Raw genomic sequence first — 7,969 nt, forward strand, 5'->3', positions numbered from 1 at the left:
TCTGTCAGGGCTGGTCCTTCTGTCCAAAATGTGGAGCCCTCTTTCCACCCTTCAGTGGCCCTTTTTTCTTTTCTCTTCATACTCAATTCTCAGTCATTCTCCAAGATTCATCTGGAGAGTTGCTTTCAGCAGGTGACAGCTTCTTCAGAGAGACTTTGTTGTTTCTTTCCATACATTTTCATAGTTTTCTTATACCTGTTTTGCAATATGGATCACACGTTGTAAAACCTCTCTTTTTGCCTTTCTTTGTCATTAGACTTGAAACTTATCAAAATGAAATCCATGTCATTTCCCACCTTTTCTACTGTGTCTTAAACATAGGAAACGGTTAAAGTGATGACAGGGTGAAAAATAAATTTCATAGAGATAGTTTGCAGGTCTGATCCAAAGATTAGTTTACATCTGTAGGAAAAAGGTTAGGCTCATGATAGTTCTTTTTTTTTTTTTTTTTTTTTTTTTTGCAGTTTTTGGCCAGGGCTGGGTTTGAACCTGCCATCTCCGACATATGGGGCTGGTGCCCTACTCCTTTGAGCCGCAGGCGCCGCCCATAGTTCTTAATATACTAGTTGTAGTGCTTGCCTACGTTCAGTCTGAGGGCTGAAAATGATGGAGGAGCGGAAAAGTGGCTTACTGCATACCAGGTTTTATTCCGTTTAAATTTGTTCATGGGGGTGAGGTTTGGAATGGGAACAATTCAAAAGCACAATCCTTGAACTTGGCATAAACCACAACCATGGAACACAGCATAAAATGAAAGTCTTATACCAAATCTGTACCACTCAGCTCAATTCTTCCTTCTGAAAAGAACTTTAACGATTATTTAATTTTTTATTTTTCACACTGTTTCCCTTTGAAAAGTCTATGAAGACGTCTGGAGCCACCAAGATGTGCTGAAACTGACCAAGGAATGGACATCCAGGTCCCCACGTACATTTCCACCGGAAAGGTCAGCTTTCACTGGTGTATTTTGACTGTTAGCTAAGGACTACTTTCCACTTAAAAACTAGGTAAAATTGCCTCAAGCTCACACCAAGTCTGAGATTCTGGTCATACAAAACCTGGTAAGTATATTTGCAAATTCCTAGGGCCATTTCTATCTCTTGATTCTTGGGTATTCAGATGCTTTTTCTGACCTCCAGGGCCCAATAAGCTGCACTATTACATATTAAAAACCCCCATAGAACTCAAACATTTATAACTTGAGTAGGTCTCCCTCCTATGTTTTTTTATCTTCCTGAGTGTCCTAGGCACACAAACTTCTTCTCTTCCTGCTTGTGCTTATGCTTAGCTCTAGCAACGCATAAACCATTTGAAGGAGCAAGGGAAGCAGAGAACTACCCAGTGTTTGGGAAGTATAGTTTACATAGTTTATTTCTCTCTCTTTCTCTTTTTTTTCTTTGCAGTTTTTTTGGCTAGGGTTAGGTTGGAACCCACCATCCTCGGCATATAGAGCTGGTGCCCTACTCCTTGAGCCATAGGCACCACCCCTATTTCTCAATAAAACACCTTTCTGTGTTTAAAAAAAAATTAGTGTCAAATCTACAGGTAATGATATTTTCTTTACCCATACATTGGTTTTCAGTTGGGATTCCAGAGAAGATTTCGTTTGAAGAAAAAAATTCGGGATTCAAAAATAAATTGAAAACCTTTGCTACAGGCGTTTGGGTGGCAGAGCAGTATTTTAATTGCACCGTATTTGAAAGACACAGTGAAATATGTCATTCTTCACACAGATGCAATCATGCTATAGATGTTCTGTTTTCCACAAGAGACTCAGTGCACAAAATAATGATTCAATCCACACATAAGAAAATGACATGGGAATCCTCTTATACAGCTGCTATCCATATATGCTGTTCTAATTAAATTATCAGGTCTCACCTGCCTGAGGGCACAGATATTAAAATCCAGACCTAAATGCTGTTAGTGTTAGACATCTGCTCGTGTAAGACCTCGGGTCCCTGCAAGTTTTCATATGCTCGGGAGAGAGTCTATTTCTCCCCTTTAATCCAGCTTCCCCAGGGAAGTCCGTCTGGGGTTGCTCCTTCCACTACTGGCCTGAGTGGGGTGGGAGTGGGTGTTTACAGTAGGAGATGGGTCTCCTCATCTGGCTCTTTCTTATTAGGTACAGCCATTCCTCCTTTCCTGGGGGCCAAGTTCAGCCCTCAGGACTTGTGGGACCTCTGGTAGCTGGGGAAAGAGAAAATGAGACTGCTCCGGAATCCTGTCCCGCCTTATCACTTGAGCCCAGAAACCACTCTAGCACTGAAAGACACACAGAATTTCAAATAAACAAACACTTTCTTCAGTATTTGCTTGAATTCCTACCCCCATTGGCAATAGGAAGTGTTTTATACTGAGTGGGAAAATGGAAAGATGAAGATGAGAGGGGGTGATGTTCTCACTCTCTCCAATTCCCTGGTTTCATTTCCTTCTCCCAGAGCAGCCCTAGGTCTGAATATTCATGTTTTCTCTCTCTCTTTCTCTCTCCCACCCCCCTCCCTTCCAGTCTGAAAATAAAATACCTCCTGCCCACCCACAGCACATGCAGATTTCTGGAGTAGTCATCTTCCCACTGATTAGGCAACGTGATTCTAAATGAGTTCAGGCCAGGTATGACCGGAACATCCAGCTGCATTTAAGTTTTCATAGCACGCTACCATTAATAAAGTGCTTTCCCATACTCAATTCTTTTATTAGCCCTGAGCAATACTAAGTTCTTATTTGTCGCTAATGTACAGATAAGGAAACTAAGGTATAGAAGGCCAAAGAGACTTGCTGAGGGACGCGAGTCAAAGGTACACCTGCCCCTCAGCGTAGTTCTGCTGGCACCTGCACACACCAGCATGACAACGGCATGCACTTGGAGACTGGATTTATTTATAGACATTCTTCTCTCTCTTTTAGCCACATTTTCTTTTTCCTTTCTTCCAGCCTATCCACCACTCCCCCACCCCTACAAATTCATTTTAAGATTAAACAATTAGAAATGTGACTGAGGGACGAGGAAGAGTAGAGGGCAGAGAATCATCTGTTGAACCTTAATGTTCCCTTACTGCTTGAATATGGATAACTTTGAGACATGGCAGTTGGACTTTGGTAGTACATATGGGTCCTAGGGGGCACCCTTGGGGAGATCTCAGCTCTAGCAGCTCCGTGGTGCACCTGTTACTAGCAGGCGCAGGAGCTTCTGGAGCCTGCTCCCAGGTTCCAGGGCTTGTTCAGAGCTCACAAGGGCAGGCGCTGTGGTGGGGATTTTCCACAATGCTGTGCACAATGCAAGGGAAGATTTAAAGATGAAGGGTGAGAGTGGGTGATGTTCACATTGTCTATGAGATAGTGTAAGGATACATGGTAGAGGGTGGCGTCTGTGGCTCAAAGGAGTAGGGCGCCAGCCCCATATGCTGGAGGTGATGGGTTCAAACCTAGTTCTGGCCAAAAACTGCAAAAAAAAAAAAAAAAATACATGATAGAGAGAATCGAACACAGAAGTGCTTTGTCATTTTTCATGAACACTATCTAGACTAAAAAACTATTGGGAAAAGGTGTAGCATAAAAATCTTAGGAAAGACAATGTATTTCAGTGTATACTGCTAAAATAAAATACGACAAAATAATAAGGTGATGCATAAAAGATATTTTCATTTCTTTAGAATAAACTCGTGTAGGAAACTGATCTAATTTCTATGATTTGTTTGACATTTTTTGTAAAAGTCTATCTGTAGAAGTAAATATACATTGGCCAAGATCAGCTCTCAGGTTCTCATGTATTGTGCTTACTTAGATAAGTACTGTTTGTGAGACACGTGGGCTACATTTGTTACTTACTATTTTGATGTTTTGCAGAGTGATCATTATTTAGATAAAATAACTATTCTAATTCACTAACAGTCAAATTTTAAGTCTACTAGTATAGACTAGTAGAAGAAGAAGAAATATTAAAAGGGCTGCCTTCTCCTCAGTCTACAATTTTCTAATTGGAAGATTTTAGCAAATATTTTTAGCCATTTATCAGCATTTTTAGTGCTGATTGTGGGGGCCAGGGAGCTGACTCAGGCCCACGCTGTCTGTTCTGTTAAAGTTCTCCCTAATTTCGCTTTTTAAGGTTTATGGTTTCACTTTGTTCTCATTTTCTATTTGGTGGCTGCTTATGAAAACATTTGTTTTCCTTTTCTTTTTTATTAAATACCATATTTTGTTCACTTTATTACATTCGGGGGAGGACAATTTTATGATGCTGCATAACTTTGCTAATAATCCCAAAACTCATGTTTGGTTTCAAGAGCAAAAATGTGAAGTTGATTAATATTTCTCATGGTACTTTTGATCCTGTGTTTCGCCTCTCAGGGGTTGAAATAGATATGAATGATTAGACGAGTAAGGTTAAAACTTTGATCAGCTGGAAGAGCTCAGAATTAACCAAAGTTAATTGGGGCTGGAGCTCTACTGGAAATGAGTTTTGAGAGTTCATTCAGCCAGCACAAGCAGCGTATGTGTGCATAGAGTTTCACATGTTACTTTCCAATGTGTTGTGTTGTGATGTGATGTGTTGAACGCTGCAGGTATGGAGACATGTGCCCATATTTCCCTTCAGTGAAGGACTTGTTGACCAGAAGCTGGGTGTGCTTTCAGTCCTTTGGGAATTTTCTCACCTGCTAAGAACCACCAAAGCCATATCTCCTTCCACAGGTGACCACATTCTGTGGCTGACCTATGTGGGAGCCAAAAGGTCAAGCCCTTTTGGCCCATTTGAGGGCCGCTCATGCTTTAGAACTCTTCAGGGGATCTGCAAATCCTGTCATTAAGTTTGTTTCTCTGTCCTTTCCTGCTTCCTTCCTCTTCCTTTACAGGTGTTGATCCCAAGGGAACGCTCCAATAAAGACAATTTATTAGAGATGCTAATAAACTAACCCCCCCCTCTGAGAATCTGCTTCTCAGGGAACCTCATGGCTTGTGTGTTTCCTCATCAGCATCTGTTCTATCCCTATCCATTTCTTTTAGTGGGATAATCTTATTATTTCTCTGGGGGGTGAGGGGAGAGGTGTGAGTCTTTTACCTAAGCCAGTTGGAGCATTCCTATCTAATATGTAATAGTCAATGGTTCAGATAAACCGGGGCTAGTAAGGAGCACATTACAAGTATCTGATAATGGAAATCTATTCAGCGATCATCCAGTCAGTGTGAATTTCATGGCTGTGGTGATTGCAGGAATTAATATTGCACCCTCTCTGAATGTGAATCATATTGTCCCCAGTGGCTGCTCTTGTCCACCTTCCAACAGTTGTGGAGAATAGCTTGAAGAAGATGCTAACACAGAAAGAACGGAAGAATGGGAGGGAATTTTAAAGAACTGCGCTAGGCCCAGAAGAAATTAACCTCGAGTCCTGTCCTACAAATACGGGTGCAAATGATCCATCACCATGTCAATTTTTCTTTTCCTAAGAAGCAGCACTTCAGAAATAGCAAATTAAATGAATCTCTATATTCTCAAAATGTGAGAAAGTGAAAATTTTAGCTTAATCATGAATTGGTTTAGGAAACCTGGTAATCTTCAGAATATTTCTTGTTGCCCTATTTGCAAGTCAGTTAGATCTACATAAAGAAGCATATAAAATTGTATGTAACAGATATTGCAATCAACTCAGCCACATATTTGTGTATGTTGGTCATAATTTTTTTGCTTTTAGTTTGAATTTCCATACTCACCTGGCAGGGGAGATACCATGATCACGAAGGTGGTTTTCCCAGGGCGAGGCTTATCCTTTGTACTCTGGATGTGCTGATCCCTGCAATTTCCCCAAATGTGGGAAACTCAGCTGCATAATTTGTGGTAGTGGGAGACTGTGTTCACACTCTTCTCAATTTAAAAAAAATAGTTTTAATTGTAATTGCATGGTGATTATATTAGTGACATAATAGAAAAGTTATTGTCACTTTCTTTTACCCATTAACACTAATTAAAGATTATGGGGGAAAAGGGTTTAATACAATATGGATACATTATGGTAATAATTTCAGTGACACTAGGACAATGTAGTATGTTTTCATTATCAACTGAGTGTTTCTTAAGTGGAAATTTATTATTGAGTTTTTAAGTAAAAGAATGTGGAATATAGATATAGTTATAAAACCTTGGACATCTCCTGGGCACGTTATGTGATGTCATAATTTTACCTTTACCTTCATTTCTTATGAGAAAAAAATGTACATACAGATGGAAAACACTGACAGCTTAGTAATATTCAGCTGACAAAATGAGTGTGATATTTCTGGAGATCTAGCTCAAAATTATTCATATAAATTAACAAAGGACAGAAAAGAGACTCAAAGTAGCAGCAGGGTAAAAATATTCATTTATTCTTGAGTATGTGTGCATATGTGTCTGTATACATTATATATATGGCATAGAATTCAGCCAGAACTATTCCTCTTCTAACACCGACAAAGAACTGAAATCAGAGAGAAGTAACAAATCTTGCTCATTGATGATTCAACAGACTGCAAATAACTTTCCAGAATACATTTGGGAATTTTTAGACATAAAATGGTTCCACTTATTTTCTGAATGAATTCCCATGTGAGCTCTGACTCAGCAAGGGAAGAATCTAAAATGTCACTGAATATGCCCACAAAACTTAAGAGCACATCAAATAAAAAGTTTTCTACTTACTCAGCCCTAATATGCTTAATGGTGTTGCTACTAGGGGGGAAAAACCCGGTTTTCTTCAGAGATAAAATAAAAACTAAAGTGGTATCACCACTTTGGAAGTTTTTTGTGTCATTGAATTTTTGTTAGGTCCCTAAACATTTTTCTTACTAAAGAAAAGGGGATGTGTAGCATAATACATAGAATGGTAAATTTTCTTTGAATATTAATTCATAAAAATCACTCAAGAAACTTAATTTACATTTCCTGTCAGTCTAAGACTACTCTAGGTAATGAAAAGAGAAAAGAAGGTGCAATAAAATTCCTAGCTTGGAATTTTTGCACTATTATAGTGTTACATATTGTGACTGTCTATTAGTTTAATGAAGAAGAAAATGACATAGAAGTGAAACAATTAAAAGGAAAATAATTATTGCCTGACTTACATACAAATTCTATTCTATGTCATTTCACTATTTAAAATAACTCAGTGGTTTTTTCCCTCTTATGAAACAAATTCCCAAGTCTATGCCTGGGCATTTAAGCATTTTCCTAACATACTCTTAACTTATCTCCCTCCACAGATCTTTCTCTCTAGCCATTCATTTCTACTTGTTGCCTACCCAGATTTCCCTATATCATCTTCCCTCTGTGCCTTTGCTTTTTTGTCTCTATTTTTGGCAAGAAAGCCATTGCAACTTCTAGGTAGAACACCATCATCTAATTCATGTGACATGTTTGATGGGATAACAGAAATTTTATTTGGCTACACTCCTAAGTTTCTCCAAAGAAAAGAACTGTCTGTGCATAGAAACCAAACAAAGGACCTTTGATAAAATTACTGAGGAAAAAGGTGAGATCTTAAGGTAATAGATTAGCGCAGTTATGGAACTAGATCCACGAGCTAAAGTACTCAGATAAAAAACAAACAAGAAGATGGGGAGACAAAAGAGAAATAGGTGTGGGCGTGTTTGCATGTGTATGTGCGAGCATGCTCAGTAGTGAGAGTGATGGAAGAAAGAACGTACGTGAATGTATAACGTAAATTTGCTTTGGAAATTTAAAAGCAGGCATATCTGATATTCTATTAAAATTATGTTTCCTTGATATTCTAACCTCTAAATTCTTCAAGAGATTCTTCCAAACAAGGCCTTTGGATGTTTTCTTTGTGTCTTATTTTGATACAGAAAAAAGAAAGTATATAAAGTATGTTTGTTTAAATACCAGTGAGGGAATGAATGAAGAGTCTTAAGATTTACAACAAATGTAAAAATTCATGGAGTGCAGGAATTAGGAGCAAGACATGGCTAAAGCAACATCTTT

At 38.8% G+C, this 7,969-nt stretch overlaps 1 non-coding gene across 1 annotated transcript; it reads left to right on the forward strand.

Annotated features, from left to right (window-relative positions):
* Positions 1-5,698: 5,698 nt before the first annotated feature.
* LOC111727082 lies at positions 5,699-5,862 on the forward strand. Its single transcript, XR_002774714.1, has one exon. It is a non-coding gene; the product is annotated as a U1 spliceosomal RNA (small nuclear RNA).
* Positions 5,863-7,969: the final 2,107 nt, after the last annotated feature.

The sequence above is a fragment of the Otolemur garnettii genome, unplaced genomic scaffold (genome assembly GCF_000181295.1).
Source record: "Otolemur garnettii isolate 467f Iridium unplaced genomic scaffold, OtoGar3 scaffold00093, whole genome shotgun sequence".
In the NCBI taxonomy this organism is placed as follows: Eukaryota; Metazoa; Chordata; class Mammalia; order Primates; family Galagidae; genus Otolemur; species Otolemur garnettii.